Raw genomic sequence first — 25337 nt, 5'->3', positions numbered from 1 at the left:
TTGAAACCTAGATAGGTTAATTAGTCCAAGCCATAGCCAATTACCCTGGAGGTATACTGAATCCAACCCTAAAAGGCTAGACAAGGAAGTTTATAATGCAATCTACACATTTAGGGATAATGGGATGGATGACTCTAATAAGGATGATATCATGAATGAACCAATAGTGGTAAGCCTTTTTAGCTTTATATAACAACCTAAGGTAAACCTTATTAGGAAAGAAGATATAGTAGAGGATGAGGAACTACTGAGGTTCAAAAGAGAAATTTTATGAAACTTTGACCCTATGGCACTTGAAGCTCCTGAAAATACTCAACCCTATGAGGAAGACACTAAGGAAGAAAATTTTGAGATGGATTATGAAGAGGTTCCTAAGGAATACATTAAGGGCTCTGCTGAAAAAGGTTAAATGCCATTGCAAGTGGAAAGAAGACAAGGGATTGGCATAATTTTGATCTCTTCGAAAGAATGTTATTATCCTATAACAACGAGGTTGAATTTCAATTGCATAAATAACATTGTTGAATATAAGGCCTGTGTCATAAGTTTCCAAGCTGCTATAAATAAAAAGATTAAAGCATTGAAAGTATTTAGGAATTAAGCTCTAGTTATATATCAGTTGAAAGAAAAATAGGAGATGAAAGACTCAAAACTTATCATATATCATAAGTATATCTTAGAGTTAATCAAGCAATTTGAAGATATTCAATTTGAGCATTTACCTCATGAAGAGAATTTTATTGTTGATGCCTTAGCTACTATAGCAGTAATGATTCGAATTAATGATAATACTAATATTCAGCCATCAAACTAGATGTTAAGGATGTGCCAGCTCATTACTCTAATATAAAGAAAGAAAAAGATGAGAAGCCATGATATTATGATATCCTACAATACATTAAGAATCGGTAATACCCCAACCAAGCAACTGAGAATGAGAAAAGAGTCATCTAGAGACTAACTATAAGTTTTTTCCTAAATGGTGATGTCTTGTATAAAAAGAGCCGTGATCAAGTATTATTGAGGTGTGTAAATACAATTGAGGTGAAAAAAATTATTGAAAAAATACATGATGGGATATATGAAGCACATGCTAATGGATATATGATGACCAGACAAATCATGAGATCTAGGCACTATTGTTTGACAATGGAGAGCGATTGCATTGACTATGCTAAAAAATATCATAAGTGTCTAATCGATGCTAATAAGATTCTTGCTCCACTTATTGCTACACATGTTTTGGCACCATTCTGGCCATTCTCCATGTAGGGTATGGGTATTATTGGTCTTATTATCCCAAAGGCTTCTAATAGGCATAGGTTCATTTTTATGAAGTAGATTATTTCATGAAATAGATGGAAGCAACTTCATTTGAAAGTATGATATGATCTATGATCTGCAAGTTTATAAAGAGAGAGATTATTTATAGATAAAGACTTAAGAAAAGAATCATTTCAGATAATGCTAAGAATTTAAATAGTAAGATGATAAAGGAAATATGTACCCAATACAAGATTAAACATCATAATTTAGCGCCATATCGTTTGAAAACAAATTGAGCAATTGGGACAACAAGCAAGAATATAAAAAAAATTCTTGAAAAGATGACCAAGACCTATAAGGATTGGCTTCAGAAGTTGCCATATGTCCTTCATGCTTATTGGATATCAGTGTGTACTTCTATTGGGGTAAACCATTTTTTTTAGTTTATGAGATGAAAGCTTTATTGTTGATGAAAGTGAAAATCCCATCCTTAATAAGGGAAGTTGGATTGAAAAAGGTTGAATGAATTCATGAGTGTTATGAGTAATTAAATTTCATTAAAGAGAAGAGATTAATAGCATTGTATCATGGTTAGCTATATCAGAAAAGAATTATGAGAGCTTATGATAAAAAGGTCCAATCTCATTATTTTCGATAAGGAGATTTGGTTTTGAAAAAAAAAATCTTCCAAGCTAGTATGATAATAGAGAAAAGTAGACTCTGAATTAAGAAGGGCCATATGTTGTGAAAGAGTTTTCTCGGGTGGAGCATTAATATTAATATTAACGGAGATGGATAGAGATGATTTAACCAATTCTATAAATTCTGATGCTGTGAAAAAATATTACGTTTAAGAAACAAAAAGAAAAAAAAATGAATGAAAAAGAAAAAGAAAAACTCAAATCGAAAACCTAAAAGCGTGATTTGAGTTAAAGGGGATTCATTTAAATTGAAAACTTGAAATGGCGACTTAGATGAAAGGATACAATATCAAGTTTGGGAACTCACTAATATGAAGGCTAGCATGTTCCATGAGCTCTAAGTTGTTAGGTGTATCAAGTGATTGATTTTTTGAAAAACTTTCAAGATATGTTATAATGATTTTTTTTATTGTTTATTTTAGGTGTTGTTACCCCATACCCATTTTTGTAACTATTCTTTTTGGTTAATGGCCAAAGTTGTTGTACCATTCTATTTAACTAAGAGATATTTCATTTCATTTCTTATGCCTCTCTTTTGATGACTATTTCCTATTTATTCCTAATCCATCCTTTGACTTTTCCTAGAAATACCTTGCAATGGAAGAAATGTGTGATTGCATTTTTACTTTTTGAAATTGAAATAATAATTGGTAAATGAATAATAGCGTGAAAGATTTCTACATTACCTTGGAAAGGTTGTGAGTGATAGAGGCAAATATGAAGTGTTTAGTTCTTGGTAAAGACATTGCATTTGGAGAAGAAAGATTTCTTTAAAAGGAGAATATGGGAGTTAACATTGAATGAGAAAGTTGATTGAGAATCAAATTGATTTGGTTTTAGTGCTTGAAGATTGAAGAGTTCAAAATCCAAAGGAAAGAGGCTTAAGAACTTGTGTACTATAATTGAAACGATGTTAATTGACATTTGCATAGCATACATTGCATGTAAAAATGTCTAGTGCATGAATCTAGGAAATAGGGATATTGTAAGATTCCATATAGAGAAGATAAATATGAAGACTTTTTAATGAAAGCATTTCAAATTCTCATTTAAGAAGAAACCTCTGAGGTAAGATCTTGATCCTTGAAAGAGAATATTTTTAAAAAAATCAGTCATAGTCAAGAAAGATTTTTCAAAATTTTTTTTTTAAAAAGTTGTGAAGCCTTTGTTCAAATGAGCATTTTTCAATATTAGGAATGATTTGTAAAACCTTCAAGCATAATCTCCTAAAATTTTTTCAAACACGATCTATAAGACCTCTGGGCATGATTGTTAAAAAATCTTATTTATTTTTAAAAAGGCATCAAGACTCTATTTAGAGGAGTCTTATTTATTTTTCAAAAGTCATTGAGCTTTGATTTATAAGCACCTTATTTAGTTTTCAAAAGTTGTTGAGCCTCTATTTAAATGAGCTTTACTTATTTTTCAAAAATTGTTGAGCTTTTATTGAGAGGAGCTTTTATATTTTTTCAAAGTGTTAAACATCTGTTTGGATGAGTTTTTATGTTATTCAAAAAGTCTAAGTATTCGTTTTAAAAAAGTTTTTTAAAAAAATAAGTGTGTTAAGTTGATTATCTAGATATGTAGGTTATCTACGTCTTTGCACAATTCATGTTTCACAGAAAGTGCACAAAAAGAGGCAATTGTAGACACCCTAATTTGTCTGGGGTTGTAACTGTTTGTTTTTTTTTTTATGTCTAAAAAAAACATAAAAAGAAAAGTTAAGAAAGTTTAGAGGGTGGTCAAATTTGCTTAGGACTATTTCTTTAAATCATAAAGTTTAGATTAAAATTAAGGTTTGAAGTTTGAATTAAAAGGAAATTGAAACTTTTTTTAGTTTAAGGTTCTTATAATTTGAAACCCTATAAATATGAACCCAAAAGCAATAAGAAGGATATGAAAAAAAAAAAAACATGAATAGGCAGAAAAAATATACATAATAGAAAACAGAGAGAGTACAATTGCAAGATTTTTGTTTTTTTCATAAATATTTTTGGCAAAAAAAATATTTTGATTTTTAGAATTAGAAAGATTTGATTTATTGTTGCTAAAAGGTTATAGAAGATTAAGAGAGAGATCATGTGTTAAAGTGAGTTTTTTGGAAATTTTTTGAAAAATTTTTAGATTCTGGTAAAAATTTTTAGTGAAATTCATTTTTTTTTACAGTATTTTCTAGTTTTCGATGAAGTTTTCGACAAAACTTGAACTTTTCAGTGAGGTTTCTAGATTTTGATGAGGAATTCTAGAACATGGTGGTTGGTAGTCATCGGTTTCTAGAGAGAGAAGGAGAGGAAAAAAGGAAAAGAGATAAAGAGCTAGTGAAGATTTAAAGGAAGAAAGGAAATTTGGGCTTATATAGTGTCAGGAAATGACGCCATTTCTAGGAGTTTTATTTTGACAAGATCCGTGCATTTTACTACCTCGAAGTTTGACCCAAGCGCTTGGCCTACCTTTAACCCACGTTCTAGTCCTTGGCTTGAGTCAAGCCAAGCTAGAGAGTTAGTCATTTCAACTGTCTGTTACCTTACAGCCGCACCTTAGCTCCAGCCAAACGAAGCTGCTTTATTTTGTTTATTTTTTTGTTTTATTTATTTTAGTTTTATGTTATTATTTTTATTTTTAAAATATTATGCATGATTAAATTGTAGAAAAATTAGAGAAAATAATTAGAAAAATATAAAATTGAAATTTTAATAAAATTTTTAGAATAAATAAATAATTATCTAATGATGGAATTTTTTTTAAAATTACAAATGGTTAATTTCTATAAAATTGCTAGGTGAGAAACTTTTCTAAATTTATCCCAAATAGATGAAAATTTTAGATTAAAATTTCAATAACATTAATATTTATTTTCAATTTTTTTTAAAAAATATAAAATAAAATATCAATAAATTTTGGAATTGAATTAATAATTATCCAAAGATGAGATACTTATAAATTTCAAATATTAAATTTTCTAAGAAATCTCTAGGTGAGGAATTTCTTTAAATTTATCCCAAATGGTGAAATAATTTAGATTAAATTCCAATAAAAATAATTGAATTCTTTTCCTAAGAAAATTAAGATTAAATCTAAAATTTGGGTGAAAATATTTGATAATTATCCAAAGATGAAATCTTAAGAAAAAATCATAAATAATTGAATTTTCATAAGATTTCTAGGAAAAAAGTTTTGTTTTTTTTTAAATTCAACTTACATGGTGGAGGAATTTAGATAAGACCTCAAATAATAATTGTCATATTATTTTCTTTCTAAAGAAATAAATGACAAATAACCAGATTTCAATTTCTAAGAAAGATATTTCTAAATAGACCCAAGTGGTGAAAATTTTAGAAATAGAAATAAAAAGTGTAAAAATAAATTTCGATGATGAAATTCTTAATGATTGCAGATGGATGATTATTTAAGATATTTCTAGGTGAGAAAAAATTTTTAATTTAGGCTCAAATGGTGGAAGTATTTTGAAAAATTCTACCAGATTGATAGAGAAATCTTAAGAATTATTTTCAATATTAAATTTAAGACCATTAGAATCAAGACCATAGGATAATTTAAAATAAAATGGTACTATCCTTTGGATGGCCATGTAGGGGTACTATAACCTTTTTCATATGTAACTAAACTCCTGAACCCTATTCTAATTAGTAGACTAGAACCTATTCTTTTATAGACCTATAGTCAAGCTTAGGAGCTCCTTAAAATGATAGATTTATTAGGTGACTAATCACACATTAATAAAAGATTAGTGGCAACTCCTCTTATTATGTCTAGTTATAGGTCTGTAAATTTATATGTTATGACAGTTAGAATGATAAGTTTACTGAGCTGGCAAATGCTACTTAGAATGTTATTTAAGTTTTTATATAAAAAATTTTATCATATTACAATTGTATAAATGATTCTTATATTTGAGATCACTAAATATTTTATATGTATAAAAGGATACGAGTTCGAAATAACATAGAATATATAGAGGTAGATGAGTGTTTAACAAACAATGCGTTACTCTAAATGATTAAGAAAAATATCTTAAGCATTCTTGAAATTTTAAAAAGATTTAAAAAAATCAATTGATTAAATAGTTAGAGGTTTAATTAGTGATCAATAGGGTAAAAGTTCAAATCTTATTACTTCAAAAAAATTTTCATTTTTTAAAGCCAAAAGTTTAATAAAAATTAATGTGCTACACACATGTCGTGTTGAGTATTTCAATTAAAGTTGGTTTAATTTTTAAAGATTAGTCTATTTTTATTTAAGTAGATTAAGAGTTTTGTACATGTTATAAATTTTTTATTTTACCAAAAAAGATGCAAAAGGACTTTTAAAAGAGTTAAAACTCTTATTACATGAGAAGAGTGAGGATTCTTGGCACATGCTATTATTCAATAAAAACTAAATTTAAAGTAAACATAATAAGGAACTAAACTGTACTAACCATTAAATGATACAAAAAAGAAAATGTTAATAAATTATCTCAATCATAATAAATCATCTGAAATCCTTTTTTTTATATCGTTGGTCAACTAAATCCAATACAAGTAATAAAAAATCTGGAACATACAAAAGCAATAAGAATATTAAACTTCAAATACCAGTATATGCTAAAAAATTAATTAATAGGAATCAAAAGAGAATTTATATTTGAATTTGAAATAAATAATCAGTCACTTTTTGGTAAGATGTAGAAAATTAATAACAAAAATAAATGATAAAGCCAAATAAAAAAATGAGTTCAAAAGCAAAAAAGAAAATTTTTTATTGAAATCAATTGGAGTTTAAACATTGCCATATTTCAGAGTTGAGGATATATATATATATATTGATATCGAAAGGATTAAAACTTGACAAATATTGTCCGCCTTTTAAATAATTGTTTAAACTTTACCTCATTTTTTATGTTTCAATCTTTTTAGTGGTTAATGCTAGATTGATTTGGGAGACAATTGATCGACGATCTAATCAATCCACCCATTCTCGCATTTTGCTTTCCTTTTCTCTTTTTTTTGGATTCTTTTTTCTCTTTGTCCAAAGCTATAAGAAAAAAAAAACAAAGAAAGAAAGAAAATTAAAAGAAGAAAATATCCATAAAGAAAAATGAAGGATGTAGACAACCCTAGGAAAAAGTAATAGAATTAATAACAATAAATCCCTTGCAATCATAAAAAACTCAACTATTTTATATCATTCATGTCATTCATGTCTCCTTGCTAAAATCCTGAGAGCAATGAATTATCATATTTGAAACTAAAATGACTAAAATAACTAGGTCTCTCTTAACTAAATCATAAACTTTTAACCTAAATATTCCATATACAATGAGCCCTTAAACCCAAAAATCCATCAAACAAAAATAAGGGTAACTATTACCTTCACAAGTTTTTGGGGATTCTTTTAATAGGATAGCATAAATTGATTTAATCAATTTAAAAACCTGATATAATTGGAATATTGATAGGTTTTTTATGGATACAATTTGACTCTTTCTTTGAACTGAATAAGCCTTTGATTTTTTATTTAGCCAATTGATTTGGTCTAACTTTTCAACAAAATTTGAAAATATTTTAACACTTATATGTTCTATTTATCTATCTATCTATCTATATATTTATCAATCAATCAATCAATCAATTAATTAATCAATCTATTTATCTATCCGTCTATAACAATATATAAAAGTAGAGTTTATGAAGATTTGAAATATTTGACAAATGACAACTACGGTTAAGGGAAAAATTTTGAGAAAATTGAAACTAAATTCAAAATCATAGCATTCGGGTCGAATCAATTTTTTTCAATTTGATTTGGATATTAAATATTGAAACTTAGTTCAGATTGGTTTTCAATTAATAACCAACATTTATTTCAAAACACACATATGGAGAAAAAAAACAAAAGTGATCAAATGATTAACAATAACAAAAAATCAAAAGAAAAAAATAAATCAATCTTCAAAACTCACAAAGATAAGAGAAAAATGAAAGGGCAACTAAGAGGTAAATCAACAAAAGGAAAAAAATTATAAAATTAAAAAACATGTTAAAATCATGAATGAACCAAAAAAGTAAGAGAATGAAATTGATAATAAAATAATATGAAAAAAATCAAAGAAGGAAAGAAAGAAACAAACCAAAGGTTTTTTGTCATTGGGATCACAATCCATTTCATAAATTGAAATAAACAATGACATTTTACCTCATGTGGATTGTAAAGCTTTAAGGTGTGTTTTGTTTTTAAAAGAACTAAAATTTTCATATAGATGTTGACATGATATGCTGAGAGATTAACTTTTCATTAACTTGTCCTTTATATTATTGTATTTATAAATGGTGACCTATCGGGCTAAAAGATCTTTCACTTACCCTTTATCAATAACGGAACTAAAATTTCTACATAAAGAGAGTCAAATCAAACACATGTACACATATACGTGCATATATACATATATATATATATTTAATAACACTATAGGTAAATTATTTTATAGAAAGAAATTTTCACACTTTACAAATATATTCAATTATACTAATCTTTTTATTTTAGAGTAAACAAATTTTAAATTTTTATGTAAACTTGAAAAGTAAATAACGTTCTTAAAATTTTAAAATGGTTTAATAAGTTAAAATTTTATAGAATAAAAATTGAAAATAATTATATTTCCTTGAGAGGATCATTCATTTATTTTGAAAAATATATTTAAAAAAACTCAATTCATAGCAGTTTATAGACTCAAGTAACTTTAAAAATTTTTAAGGGCAATGGCCCCACATGCTCCTACATGGCGTCGTCACAGCCTTTTTATATATATTGTATTAATATCATCACAAATTTACCTTCTAAAATATTTTTATTAATAAGAATCAATTTCAATGATTAGAACGAGCCTTGGTTGAAGTAGTATTTTATAATAATGATTTTACAAATTAAAAGAAAAAAATACATTTGAAGGTGATTTTTAAAAACTTTACATTCAAATTTTTTCAAAATAAAATACAGTTTACTTAATTTTCTTTTTTGTTTCTTTTTCTTATGCACGATTTTTTTTGTCCTTTTAAATGTTAAAGATACCTTTACATTTCATAAATATTGTTTTAATTTTTATTGTTTTAGTCAAAATTTTAAAATAAGACTTTAACTACTTTAAATATTTGATTAAAATAAATTTTAATAAGCATGTATCTGAAAACTACTTTATTCAAAGTTTTGAAACAATATTTTTAAAATTTTAATTAATAATAATTTTATAAATAATAAAGATCAAACTTAAAACATTCTATTAAAAATTCAAATACTAATTATGAGACTTATAAAAGCTCATAAAATAAATATATTAAAATATTAAAAATATCTATTATGGTGGATACTTGTAAAGAATATTTTATAAATAATGTATTTTTTTATAGAAATTTATTAAATAATCGTAATTTAAAATATGACAGGTAACACGATATGAAAATAATACGAATAAAGGAAACGGAGATAACATGACTTATAATTTTAGAAAAATCATAAATAAGAATAATAAAACTAAAAAATTATATTTTATATTTTCGTATTGATACGAATTGTGATACTTGATTTTTGTATAAAGCATGACATTAATGCAATATTTTACTCAATAAGATGATACAAATTATCATGACTAAATAATGCACTAAATGTTGGCTATGAGGAATCCATCCAAGGTTATAAGGGTGATAACTTTTTGATTTGATTTGATTATTTTAATTAATATATAGTATTATAAATTTTTTAAATTTGATCCAAATTTAGATTGAATTCTTTTTTTTTAGAATTGATCTGAAACAAATTGTACCAGTTTAGTTTGGTTTGTTTGATTTTAAAAATTATTTTAAAAAATTTTGATATTATTTTAATATGATTTGTATTTAAATAGATTTGATTATAAAATAATTATTTTTATTTTATAAAAATTAAAAATATATATAAACTATTAAAAATATATAATCTGATTCAATTCGATTATTTTTTATTTTTTATTTTTTAATTCAAAATTTCCATCTAAATTTATTATATATATTTAATATATGAATTTAATCCAAACCAAATAAAAAATGAAAACCAAACCAAACATAGGTAGATTTTCTTTATTTTTTTTTTATCTCATGGACCATCATGAGTAACATTTATAAGAGGATGATGATCTGCAGCACAGGCCAAGACTCCTTTGGGGACGCAACAGCGCCAAATCCTAACAGAGCAATATCGTGATATGATTAGATTGAATAAACCCTTCTCTATGGCTTCATGAAAGTTCATATTCTCCAACCCATTGACCAATAACAATACATTTTAAGAAAAACAATACTATTTTAAGAAATGATTTTCTTGTGGATAAAATAAAATTTGATGTAACAAACTTTGAATACAACAGTAACTCAAAGTTCATAGGTGCTACATGGTTATTCCATAAAAAAAATAAAAGGAAAAATTCTCAGCCTAATATTGTGATTTAGCAATAACAATGGAGTATTAAATCTGAAATTTAATTTAGTTAGTTTATATAATTATTCTTATAAGGTGACGTACAATAGAGTTAAAATTTAAATACTAATAACGGTAATTTTTTCTCTTAAGTTGCAACCTTTTGTGTATAAAAAAAATAATGGAGTATTGCATTAAACTGAGAAAATAACCAGACTAGATATTTTATTGTGGAACTCTTTCGACAACTTACCCAAAAAATAAGATATTGAGATTTGGTATTCAGTGTACACTTGATTAATGGCCTTTAGATTGAGCATTTATCTCTAGTGCTTCCTTGAGCTTTCTTCTCGGTGCAAAAGCAAAATTAGGAGACACACCATTCCCAATTTGCCTATGCTTGTGTTGGATGTTACCAGCAAATTTATAACTATAAGGAACCCCTGTACGTGCAAGGCAAAATAATGTTTAGTCACCACTCACCTGAAGATGGCAATACAAGAAGACTTTTTGAAACAAATATATATACAAGTGCAAATTGCAAAATATACTAAATTTTTACGTTAATTTTTTTAAAAAAATCATTCAGTTGCACCACAAAAGTTGCAATTAATTCTCCATCTATCTTAGGTAGCAAATAATGAATTTCAAACCCCAAAAGGTTGTAAAAACTAGATTATCAATTTGAAGCTGTCCATCATATTAGATATTCAATATCAAATAGTAAGCAGTTCAGAGAACATGCATCACAGGTGCCCAAGTTGGTTATCCAAAAATTCAAAAGCAACAATTTATGAAATAATTCAAAAACCTTAATGCTTGTATGTGTGCACGTATACACAAACGTAGGAGTTGACAAAAAAAAAAAGCAAAGTGAATGACTGTTCTGTATTATTACACTATGAGAAATGGTCTCAAAGGAATTAATTAATTAAGATAATGACGCTAATTAATTGAGGATAACTAATATTAGTAGCTGTTACTAATTAAGATAAGTGAGTTTCCCTTAATTCTTGTATTATATAGATCTTGCTAATTGCTTTATAATATGGTACAAAACTAGATCATACAAGCATAAAAGTTAAGCTTCCTTAAATTGTTGTATGTCTAGATCTTTCTAATTGCTTTCTAACATGGTACAACACTATATCAGGACAAGTGTAAAAGTCTAACGTAAAACAAGTGAGGATAAAAAAAAGAGGACATGCAGGATGTAGAAGCTACATACTATGAAAATGTACTCCCATTCTTCCTTGGCATGGTTTATCTATGAAGAAATCTTACGAGACATGCATATGAAATTCAATTCCAATACAAATTTAACCCTCAACTTTATATATAAAAAAAAAAACCTTACATTGATTGATTATTGATGCTAGAAAAATATTTTAGTTGTAATAAAATTTGTGAGATTATATATATATGGTATTACCCTACTAAGACCTTCAATAAACTTGCTTTGCAATAAAGATACTAAAATCTTTTCGTACCAATATGGTTTTATGTTTAAGCACAAAGTAATACGAACGTAATTGATAAAAATATATTTTTCGATGCATAGCTTCTAATGACCAGTGCTAATCATTTTAAAGAATCTTCATGAGACATGGGAAGAAGATAAGCTTTGAAATAACAATGTATTCTTACAACGAACCGTCAAACATAACTCAACCAGGTCTAAATATTCCAAACTAATTGGGGTGACAAAAATACCAGGGATAAAAACGAAAGGAAAACAATATGTCGAAAAGAGATATTAAAACTAAGAATTGTATATATCTATATATTTATATATGTAAATGAATTACATCATTTTAAACAAAAGACTAAAGCATACCCAGATATGAACACATGAACTATTACATAGTATATAGAAAAATTGAAAGCATGAATGATTAGCCAAAAAGTTATATTTATAAGAGATATGAGATTGAACATAAAACCTATTATTGCAAATTATTAGTAACTTAATTTGATGCCCTAACAAACAACATATCTTCATTCTTTTAAAATAGCATGGTTGATTAAAGCAATAATAAAATAAACCAATGAAGAAAAAAAATTCAAATTTGCAATAATATGTATAGTAATTGAAGCATGAAAGGTAAATTGATTATACCTCTAAATTCAAATTAATAGTATTTGAAGACAAAATGAGAATCTATGAAATCAGTCTCTCTTCTTTCTATTTATAAATGCATGTTAGAGAAAAGAGAGATAAAAAATAGAGGAAGTAATGCTTAAAAAAGGAAACCAAATCAGTAAAAGAAAGAAACAACAAATGTTGACCTCATCGATTTCTTGTTGGTTTCTGAATTTCTCGCATTCAATAACCATTGTTTTTTCAGATTTTCTCTGCACTTCAAATCTTTGTTTTTTAGGAAATGCTTTAAATTTGCTGCTCTGGCACGTCATTGCCCTTGCCCTTTCTGTAGCCATTGCCGTCTGTCTCCTAGATTCTTTGAATTTCATTGGATTGCCTCACTTTTAAATGTACAAGTGGCAGGAAATTTGCTAGATTGTCGCCTTCCTTTACCACAATTAAATATAAACTCCTCATTTTCCTAATTATTACACATTTGGATTATTTTTTAATTTTTTCATATCTTCGCGACTACAATCTATTTGTCAACTTCAATTTGTAAGTAATTTTGATTTTATATATGAGCTAATGTATCCAACTTGGTCAAGTTTAATGCATAAATTAATGTTTAGTCATAAACATTAAGACATTTATGAGGATTATTATAAATCAAAGATTTTTAATGACTAATTATTAATAAACATCTCTTATTTGATATTCATTAATAATATATAATCATGTATGTTGCATATGAATACATCTTATTAGTATATTTTTAAATTATAATTTGGAAACATATATATATTATAATGCATAAACATTTAAGTTACATGCCTTTCTCAGATAAACTTTCTAAGCACATCTAGATGACAGTCTTTTCCTTTGATAACGTGCAGCTATTTCTTGAGCAAGGAAAATATTCTCCACCAAAATTTTCCTTTAATGAAGGCACTTTAACAAAGACTAATGATGGAAGGAAGGCACAATTTAAGGTTATTTGCCAAGATTCTAATAATACACTTGTTTAGAGTATTACAACATGGGATATCAAATGGATAGGAGCTTAGACTCTTTAAAAGCATGTGGAATGGTGACTTGCAAAATTTCCTTGAGCATATCAATTGTATTAATCTCAATTTAAGAATATGTCTTATCAAAAAGATTTTGATAGTAGTTGAAAGCTTTATTCATCATTTGGTTAAAAGAATCTAGCCTATTTCCTTCAGTATCATAAAGAATTCTGATAAAATTATGAGATTGCTTGGCACATGAAATTGTGATAATTGGAACTTTGGTGCTCCTACTAACCATGTGTTGCATTACTCAAAGGGCTTGGGTCACCCTTCCAATTGTAGTGAAATGGTTTTAGGGTTCAATCAATTGGATAGCTTTACAAGTCTTACCAACCATTGCCAAAGGTTCAAAATTCTAGGTTCTACCATTTGACAGGGCCATGAAACAATTATAAACACAAAGTGTATGATCCCCAGATGTGAAAAGATATCTATCCTTTGTAAATGGTATTCTATTTTCAAATTGTTGTAATACAATGGTATTTTGTGTTGTTGATTTTGATTAAACATGAAAAACCTGATAAGAAGAACTTCAACTTTCAAATTCTTTTATTTTTTTCACCAAACAATATTTTAAAAACATTAATGTTTTAAACATGATCATTTATAATTTTAAAAATGTTTTAAATATTTGCTACATAATGTTTTAAATCATTGGATTTACTAGCAAAAATGCCAAAAATTACTTGTTAAAATTCCAAACTAAAATGGAAAAGGAAATTAAAGATCCATTATCAGAAGTATCATGAGTCTAAGAGGCAATTTCTTTCAAAGAAGTGAAAAAACTGTTTGTCTGTGAAGAAGTACTAGGAAAAAATCTTGCTTTTAACATTGACAACCAGTTAAAACACTAAAAGCCCATATGCCACAAAGGCTACTCTCTCCAAAAATATGATATTTAAAATAGTTAGGTGATATGTTCAGATGTCTGAAAATTAACCATAAACCTATTTGTGTAAGAAGAGTTGATTTAGTGTTCATCTGGCTGAGTACGATCACATTGCTGTATTTAGGCCTTGTTCTAATTTCTTTATCAATCTCCTCAAAATTTTGCTCAAGTTTACAAGATAGAGCTTTCAATGGCAATTACTAGGGCAGTGGCATCCATTACTGAGGAGATGACACTTATCAATTATGATATCTTAGATTAGATTGCATATTGCTCAATATATATGTAATTATTTTAGTTTTTTTTTTCAATTAGGGATAAAAACACTTATTTTGTATTTTTAAATTACATAATTATTGATCTTATAGGGTTATTTATTTAGTATAATTAATGCACTGGGAAAGGCAATTGAATTGTAGCATGAATTTTACTAAGTTCTTTGGGGATATCAATTTATTAACATAAATTTGATCAAATATTTTGGCGCATAACTTGTCCTATATATATGATTGTTTGTATAGTTTTTCATGAAACTGAGATATGAGTAAGATTGTTACTGTAAATTGATTTTACCTTTGCAGATCAATTAGGACAACATTTGTACTCCTTTTTTTTCTTTACTAACCCACATCAATAAGGATGATGACCGTGCTCTTCCAAACTATTTCCAAACCCCATCTTAGGCCTTGGTTCAGACCTAGCCTTTGAGAATATTTAGAAGGGCTCCCTTCAGGGTAAATGCCCTATGATTCCTAGTTTTGAAAGGTTTCACATCTATCCACTATAAGTTCTGATCTCTCTTTTAGGATTGGTTTGCGTTATTGGACTTCATTTTTCTTTCACATCAATATTTGTATCGGATGTGTTCGTCTTACTTTTCTAAATGCAAGATTTTGGTAATTTCTTTTTTGATGGAAGGAAAAATAATTCTTTGAATATGAATACATGCATGTAACTATCATTTTGGTGATTATCTATAATTCTATTCTATATAAACTATGATAATTCATTGTCTTTGGAATATGTTGTGATAATTCAATGTCTTGATTAAAAAAAAGGTCAAATTTTTATCAACATCATAATTTTCTTTCAAAATTTAACAAAAGATAAGTTGAACAAGTGCATTTGAGTATAATTCAGCTTGCAAAATTGCTATTGAAAATGATAACTCTTAACCATTTTAATTAATAACAAAGTTGACTCTTGGGATTGGAAAAGCCTTTATAAAATTGTGATGCATCTCTTCACTTGATTTTTGGTTATATAATGGAAGAGGTCTCTTCAATCGATCTAATATAAATCTCATCTCTTTTATTTTAAGAAGTGAATTGAAGATTTTCAAATTAAAATCTCAACTTCTAAATATCGAAAAATCTCTTTAATTTGAAGACGATGGAATTGACATTTTACATTATTGTTTGATCAAGACTTTTAAAAATGTCTTGATTTTTTTTTTTTTTTTGAGAAAACTTGGACTTATAGACAATAATGTACAATATCACTTGAATCCCACATCCCTATGATATCATAAACGAAATATAAGCGAGTTGTATAAGATAATCATATCCCAACATTAAAACATACTTACCTGGACGGGGTCAATGGGTGATCGGAAAGACCCATGGCCTAGGGTAGTGACTTCCATTGCACTTGGGAGGGGTGCTGCTCTAAGGTCTCCCCAAGTGGGAGAGCCTACGTCATAATTTGTGGCAGCGGGGGTCTGCGTTCGCGCGGCCCCTACCCAATGATAGTTTGAAATGTTCGTCCTGTACTGCCATGGAACTTATTCCTATATGCTCTTATGTCTCTCTTATGTTATTTAAAAACTCTTTTATTCTTACAAATTTCAAAGCAGCATTTTAATGAGATTTAGATGCGAATCCTCAAATTTTTAATTTAAAAAATTTCTTGGCTAATGTATACTGAATTTTGGAAACACTCTTGGAAGAATGTGTCTAATTGACTTGCAACAGTTAAACCATATGGTTGTGTATTAAAGCTGCTTGAATCTAAGTATGGCAGCATTCAATGACACTATTTGTGGGAATTCGAAGGCAAAATGGCATGCCGGAAATTCCCATCTCAGGTGCGTTAAATGTTAGTACATTTTATATGCAGATCATATATTTCTATATTAGAGAAAATGAAGACAGAATCGATTACAGAGGAAAATTATATGCAGCAAGAACAGCAACATCGGGAACAACAAAGCTCTCTTATGCCTCTTATCTACAACATGAATGAATGCAAATTGAGAAGGAAAAATAAATAGAAAAGAAACTATGTCTTGATGATTTGTCTATTACTTTCCAACATCTAAAGAACACGAGGAAAACAGATGTTCCGATCACAATCTGTGAATGCAAAATGTATTCTGTATTCGCACTTGATTATAAGATGAAAAAATAGCAGGAAATTTGGAGCTGTGTATGCGAAAAAAGAAAGACGACAGTGAACTGGGAGAGGAAGTGTTCTGGTCAAGTAGAAGATAAGGAATCGATGTGGACAATTTTGAGCCCTCAATCAATGTTAGGGAAAACTGTTTTAAGACATTTCTTTCACAAGCCTGTAGACTTGAGCCATTTCGAAATCCAACCTCTCTATAAATGGAGAGGGCTAGGAGACGCGTCAAACCCTTAAAACTAGGAATTGTAGGGCTTTTCCCCTAAAGGAGCCCTTCCAAATATTCTCGAAGGCCAGGGCTGAACCCAGGCCTACGAGGGGGTTTGGAAATAGTTTTCAACCAGCAATAGACGCGCTTCGGTTAGAACCTCATTAGCTGCGTCATTGCCCCAAGCGCAAAGATGGTTAGTACTGTTTGCTGTCTGTGTTTTATAGAACGAGGCGAAAGATTGCGATGTCTTCCTTGCTGATGTGGGTTAGTAAAGCAAAAAGGAGATTACAAATGTTGTCCTAATTGATCTGCAAAGGTGAAAGCAATTTACAGTAATGAGCTTACTCATCTCTTAGATTCATGAAAAACTATACAAGCAATTATATATTTATATATACGGGACAAGTTATGCGCCAAAATATTTGATCGAATTTATGTTAAAAAATTGCTATCCCAAAAGAACTTAGTAAAATTCATGTTATAATTCCATTGCCTTTCCCAGTGTATTATACTAAATAAATAACACAATAAGCTCAATTATATAATTCATAAATACAAAGTCAGTGTTTTATCCCTAATTCAAAAAAGAAAAAAAAAAACCTCTAAAATAATTACATATATATATATATATTGAGTAATACGCAGTCTAATATAAGATATCATAAATGATAAACTTTATGCCTTTAGCAATGGATGCCAATGCCCTATAATTGCCCTTGAAATAAGAATGTGTTTATGAATGTGCTTATGCCATAAATTTAAACCAAAAATTCATGGCTTATGGAAAGTTTTATCTTGTAAACTTGAGCAAAATTGTGAGGAGATTGACTAAGAAATTAAAGCACGGCCTAGTAAACTCAACCTAATTACTTTATATATATATATATATATATATATATATATACTGCAAATAAAGCAATAAATTGATTAGAACGAAATTATTTAGAAATTTATTACTACTCATATATACAATAATATGATCAACCAATTGAAAATAATTCAAAAAGTACTATTGGTATTTGTTGGAATCACATTTGCCAAGAAGGAAACATCTTCATAATAGTCGCAAGCCTGCGCTATAAAAAATCACAAAAGCAAAATCTCAAATGATCACTACTACCAAAAGTTTTCAACATATATCAGAGACAAGAGGTTAAAACAACCTAATAATCTGTCTGCCTTTTTCCCCTCTTTTCTACAACTATGGAGTCAATAAAATCATGCCAAGTACAAAAAGATTTCAATAAAATCATGCTAAGCAGGACAAACACTCCTCACCCTCTACATGTATAACTTTCAGCTTTCTCAACTTGTTTTTAATAATCGACACATCCCATAAAAGCCCCGTTGTAGTACATAATTTCTTACATTTTTTTTTATATATGAACATAACTTCAAATCATCAAACAAAATGAAAACTTGAAAGTAGGCAGAAATAGGCTCATCATGGCTCAAACTTTATTTTGTTTAAGTAGGATAATTTGCTATCCTTTTCTCACACATGCAAGAAAATAGAAGAAACAATAAAAAATCATCCTATCCTAAATCTATTAACTTTAAATATGTTTGTCCTATTAAACATGTTCTATTTTCAAGTCCTCTTTATAACAAATTCAATAAACCACAAAGAATAATCAAGATACAAACCACAAAAAAAACCATCACACAAAAGTCAAACCTTGACTTCTTTGTACAACTTTTATTGAAAATTGAGGAGTAACGGTCATGGAAGTTTTGTTTTGAAATTATATACAACTCATAATTATTACCAAAAATAAAATGACCCATTACAGCTCAACTATTGTTCAAATTGCAATTTAATCTATCCAATGCTAACTCCTCCCTTGGCACTTACATTAGATTAAAAAATATCAATGCATCTCACTCTATCACCACATTTATTAACAACAAAATTAATATTCATATTTAAAACATGGCTTGGACATTTTCTACATATATTAGCTCATAATTTTTTACCATCCTAACCATAAACAAAAGCAAATTTAAAATACAAAATAAAAAAAATAGCCACCGTCAATTGCCATCATAGCAACCAAGATGCAAAGTATGTACATGGCAATTGCCATCATAGCAACCAAGATGCAAAGTATGTACATGGCAAAAAAAATCCAAAAATTATCATTATCATCATTTGAACACATACCTCTTCTAGTCACTAATTAATCAGTAAGAACAAAAATTAAACATTGAAAAATTACATGTAGATGAACTTCATTTACTTCTATAAGCATTGTAAAAAAAATTCAGCAATTTTTGCATATTTCTTCAACTTCTTCTTGTTCCATTTTTTTGTTATTCTTTACAAGGAAAGAGACAATGTTGCTTAGCTCCTTAATTGAAATTTCATAACCCTATTTTCGTAACATAAAAGAATCAAATTTAGTTAAAAAATACTTAAATATAAGAAATTAAGAGATCACCTATTATTACTCCATTTGAAGAAGACATTTAATACCATACTTAGTTAACAGCAATGGGTGGCAACAAATAACACATTATAAATTATTATTTATGAACAATTATACTTTCTTACTGTTAGCATTGAATTAATCATTATTTTGCAATGATAAAATATTAAGCTAAATAAGCTTGAATAAAATTTTAAAAAGGATTTATTTAGTACATGTTCCTAAGTTTTATTATTTTTTGTACTAAATAAATAATGTGTTTTTCAAAGTGTAAACAAACCTTTCTTTATTTTTATATTTTTTTAAACCAAATCTATCTTTAAAGACTATTTATTTGAGCTTAAATGAAAGTCCAATTCTTGTTTTTAAGACTCATACAATTTTGATAATATTGGTTTTGAGAAATAGTATAATTTAATAAAGTTGTTTAACAAGAACAAAATTTTCCAACATTGAACTTGTTTTATTTTTTTGTATTAACTCATAAGGTTTTAATATTTGAATTTCATATGATTAGAAAGCTCTTTGAGTCTACTTTCTAATGGATCAAACAAAATCAAAATCCAAATTTTTTAAGAAAAGATTTTGAATATTTACTAAACACTTTGCAATTATCTAAAAACTGCACAAAGGGTAGATTTGAAAATTCAATTTAATTTGTATGCAATGAATTAGGTGATAAATTTTATATGGATAGAAAGCCTTTTAAGTCTAGTTTCTACATCTTCAAACGGTTTTTGATTTGGAATTGTATAACTCAAGATATGATCAAATTAGTGAGTGGAGTACAAAATAGAAAACAACAACCACCCAGCTTGATTGAATTGATCCACTAGCTAAATCAATCAATCCCCTTCTTGTATGGATCAATTGGTTTAAGGGTTTTAAAGATAGGATCGATCCCCTCTTGAAGGGACCGGTTGGTTTTTACATAGAATAAAAACTTTGCTCCAAACTTTGAAAAGGAATTGATCAAGATCGATCACCTAAAATGGGATTGATTGGTACAAACTATGGATCAATTGTTGTGACTTTTCACACATGAAATTTTTTGAATTCTAACTAACCCAATTGATCCCCCCCCCATAAAGGGATCGATCCCCTATGCCCAGAAGTGCTCTAACGATTAGTTTTTCAAGCTTCAGTGGGTACTTTCAACTCTAAATCATCTTCAAATGGCTAGTTCCTCATTTTCTCTATATATTGGGCATTCCAACACACCAAAGAGGTTTATGAGTTAAGAAAGCAAGATCAAACAAGCCATATATTTATTCTATCAAAGAAATCAAGAGTTTTAGAGCTTTAAAGTTTATATCTTTGATTTATTGTATCCAAATCATATTTGTTGTTTATTCATCATTTCTTTGTACTTAAACTTAGAAAACACCTAGCTTTAGAGAGGTTGTTCTATTGTTTGCAAAATTGCCTTTGATATACAAAGATGGAAGATAACAAGAGGTGAGGTATCCTTTTGGGAGCTTTGTAGTGAGATTGAGTAAAATACTATAAAGAGTAAAGATTTCTATCTTAAGTAAAAAAAGATAGGATTGTATTTTCAATTCAAGATTAGTGGATTGAAATCTTGGTGTGGACAACCAAGAAGAAATGACGTATATGCCTTGTGGAGAAAGATCAAACCTCTATAAATCTTTATGTTTGATTTCCTTATCCCTATCCCTTTTTCTTTATTTTCATTATTAATTATATTTAATTCTAGATATATCAATTGTTATTACTTGCATTGTATTTTGATATTGATTTTAATTTTTCATTCAATTGTTTTGAAATTATTATTTGGGAAGAACTTAGAGAAATCTAATTCACTCCCTTTTGGACACTATCTTACCTAAAAAGCTACCATCAAAGCTTTGGTCTCTTTTTGTAGATTTAACCACATTAAGTAAATATCTTATGGCTCAATTTAGGTTCTAAGATGGTAAGGAAGTCTCAAAGCTCCTATGTTTGATAAATTTGAATTTTATGAATGGAGAATGAGGATGAAAGTATTTATAATGGCCCAAGATTTTAGAGATTGGAATGCGATAAAGAAAGGACTTGGAATTTCTTTAAATGATGCAAACTACATGTGGTAAATGATGGAGGATACCAAAGCTAAGTGCTTATTATATGTACCTTTTGACTCTCACAACTTTAACCTGGTATCAAAGTGTTCAACCTCAAATAAGATATGATAAAAGTTGGATGAAATACATGAAAGACTACAATTCAATTGAATGCATCATGTCACATGGCTCTTGAAGATCTGGAGGTAATCTCTAAATCTATTGATTCAATTTCATATACTTTTGATGAATTACAAGATGCTTATAATGAGCTATATATTGAATGTGAATCAATGAATAGGAAATATAAAAAAAATGATTTCAAAATTGAATGTTGAAAATGATTTTTTGATGAATGCAAAAAATATTTTGGAAAAAAAATGAAAAATTGAAAATAGATTTTGAAACTTCTCAAAGTGGAAATGAATTTTTAGAAAAAAAATATTGTTTTGAAAAAAAAATTTAGATGAATTGATGAATGAAAAAGAAAAGCTTTTAAAGAGTTTATTGAGTACTAAAATGATCAGATACAATTTTTGTCATTTTCATAGTCATACTTCACCTACTTGTCCTATTAGAAGAAAAGTCCCATTTAGAATTAAGCAAGTATGGGTTCTTTAATGAACAAGAGACTTTGTGACTAACTCTCAAGGACCTAAAGCAATTTGGGTACCAAAAATCAAATGAGATAGTCACTTGTAGGTGTGCTAGAGCAAAGAGTTACAATGTGATATTTAAGATTGAAACTGTAAATATACAATGGAGATGGGTAACCTCTAAACTTTTATGAATTTGAATTTGGTTCTCTATTCTTGATGAATTTTGAGTGCTAAATTGTTATATGTTTTATTGATATATCTTGATTGATTCTAAATTGTTTTGAAGAAAATACATGCCCACATATGCTTGTTGATATTGTGTTTAATGCTTGAGATATATTTTATATATGCTCGGTGTGATTAATTGTGCGCTAAAGTGTTTTTACATTTATGCACAAACTTAGAGGGAACATTCAAAGCTTAATGAATTTGAAATGTTATGTTTTAATGATTTTTGCTAGAGCAAGCTTTAAAATATTAAATTTGTTTTAGCAAGCTTTTAATTTTAAAATGAATTTGAATATCTTGAATTCAATGATTTAAACTTATTCAAACAAAGAAAACTTGATAACTTGCAATGGTTTCAGTTTTTCATAAGTGTTACATGCAAGTTTTAAAAGATTTTGGAGCTTAAAATATCAAATATTGTTTTTGAACATTTTTTGGCATAAAAACCATTTGGACTTTTTCAAAGTGTGATATAAAATTTTTCTAAATGGTTTTAGGAGCTTAAATGTGAGTTTAAACATATTTAGCCATCTTAATAGTCTTTTTCAATAAAATATAGGGTTTAGGAATTGAATTTTTGATTTTCTTGTTTCTAAGGCCAAATGATCACTTGCACAACTTTGTTTTGCAACTTGTTGGAATGGTTTAAGACAGTTTTGTATTATTACACTATGAGAAATATTCTCAAAGGAATTAATTAATTAAGATAATGATGGTAATTAATTGAGGATAATTAATATTACTAGCTTTTACTAAGTAAGATAAGTGAGTTTCCCTTAATTCTTGTATTATATAGATCTTGCTAATTGCTTTATGATATGGTACAAAACTAGATCATACAAGCATAATAGTTGAGCTTCCCTAAATTATTATATCATCTAGGTCTTTCGAATTTCTTTCTAACATGGTACAACACTAGATTAGGACAAGCATAAAAGTTTAAAGTAAAATAAGCGGGGATAAGAAAAAAAAGGTCATGCAGGAAGTAGAAACTACATGCTATGAAAATGTACTCCCATTCTTCCTTGGCATGGTTTATCTATGAAGAAATCTTATGAGACATACATATGAAATTCAATTCCAATACAAATTTAACCTCAACTTTATAAAAAAAAAAAATCTTACATTGATTGATTATTGATGCTAGAAAAATATTTTAGTTGCAATAAAATTTGTGAGATTATATATATATATGTGTGTGTGTGGTATTAACCTGCATAAGACCTCCCAAAAACTTGCTTTACAATAAAGACACTAAAATCCCTTCGTACCAGTATGGTTTTATGTTTAAGCACAAACTAATACGAATGCAATTGATAAAAATACATTTTCCTATGCATAGCTTCTAATGACCCATGCTAATCTTTTTGAAGAATCTTCATGAGACATGGGAAAAACATAAGCTTTGAAATAACAATGTATTTTTATAGTGAACCATCAAACATAACTCAACTAGGCCTAAATATTCCAAACTAGTTGGGGTGACAAAAATATTGGGGATAAAAAAGAAAGGAAAACAATATGCCACAGAGAGATATTAAAACAAAGAATTGTAGATATATATATATATATGAATTTAATTACATTATTTTAAACAAAAGACTAAAGCATACCCAGATATGAACACATGAACTATTACATAGCATATAGAAAAATTGAAAGCATGAATGATTAGCCAAAAAGTTATATTTATGAGAGATATGAGATTGAACATAAAACCTAATATTACGAATTATTATTAACTTAATTTGATGCTTTAACAAACAACATATCTTTATTCTTCTAAAATAAAATGGTTGATTAAAGTAATAATAATATATACCAATGGAGAAAAAAAATAAATTTGCAATAATATATGTAGTAATTGAAGCATGAAAAGCAAATTGATTATAACTCTAAATTCAAATTAATAGTATTTGAAAACAAAATGAAAATTTATGAAATCAGTCTCTTTTCTCTCTATTTATAAATGCAGATTAGAGAAAAGAGAGATGGAAAATAGAGGAAGTAACGCTTAAAAAAGGCAACCAAATCAGTAAAAGAAAGAAATAGCAAATGCTGGCCTCATCGATTCCTTGTTGGTTTATGAATTCCTTGCATTCAATACCCATTGTTTTTCTTGATTTTCTAGAGCTTTTAAATATTTGTTTTTTAGGAAACACTTTAAACTTGTTGCTCCGGCATGCCATTGCCATTGCCTTAGCCCTTGCCCTTGCCCTTGCCTTAGCCCTAGCCATTGTTATCTATCTCATGGATTCTTTGAATTTTGTTGGATTGCCCCACTTTTAAATGTATAAGTGGCAAAAAATTTGCTGGATTGCCTCATTCCACCCCATAATTAAATATAAACCTTAATTTTCCAAATTATTACACATTTGAATTTTTTTTAATTTTTTCATATCTTCATGACTTCAATCTATTTTTTAACTTCAATTTGTAAGTAATTTTGATTTGATATATGAGCTAATGCATCCAACTTGATCAAGTTTAATGCATATATTAATGTTTAGTCATAAATATAAAAACATTTATGAGTATTATTATAAATCAAAGATTTTAATGACTAATTATTAATAAACATCTCTTATTTGATATAGGTTAATAATATGTAATCATGTATGTTGCATATGAATACGTCTTATTAATATCTAGGTTACATGCCTTAAATATACTTTCTAAGCACATCTAGGTGACAATCTTTTCCTCTGATAAAATGCAACCATTTCTTGAGCAAGGAAAATATTCTCCACCATATTTTTCCTCTAATGAAGGCACTTTAACAAAGACTAATGATGGAAAGAAGGCATGATTTAAGGTTATTTGCAAGATTCTAATAATACACTTGTATAGAGTATTACAACATGAGATATCAAGTGGTAAGAGTTTAGATTCTTTAAAAGCATGTGGAATGGTTACTTGCAAAATTTCCTTAAGTATATCAATTGTA

The 25337-nt window shown here is 27.9% G+C and overlaps 2 non-coding genes across 2 annotated transcripts; one reads left to right on the top strand and one right to left on the bottom strand.

Moving 5' to 3' along the window:
* The first annotated feature begins 16037 nt into the window (after positions 1 to 16037).
* LOC149517331 (U1 spliceosomal RNA) lies at positions 16038 to 16197 on the top strand. The gene has a single exon (XR_016344697.1). It is a non-coding gene; the product is annotated as a U1 spliceosomal RNA (small nuclear RNA).
* Positions 16198 to 17119: 922 nt separating this feature from the next.
* LOC149517330 (U4 spliceosomal RNA) lies at positions 17120 to 17263 on the bottom strand. The gene has a single exon (XR_016344344.1). It is a non-coding gene; the product is annotated as a U4 spliceosomal RNA (small nuclear RNA).
* Positions 17264 to 25337: the final 8074 nt, after the last annotated feature.

Source organism: Durio zibethinus, chromosome 8 (assembly GCF_047325235.1).
Source record: "Durio zibethinus cultivar Kanyao isolate XHJ-2024 chromosome 8, ASM4732523v1, whole genome shotgun sequence".
NCBI lineage: Eukaryota > Viridiplantae > Streptophyta > Magnoliopsida > Malvales > Malvaceae > Durio > Durio zibethinus.
The sequence above is the reverse complement of the archived record's forward strand: the minus strand, read 5'-3'. Positions and strand labels throughout refer to the sequence as shown.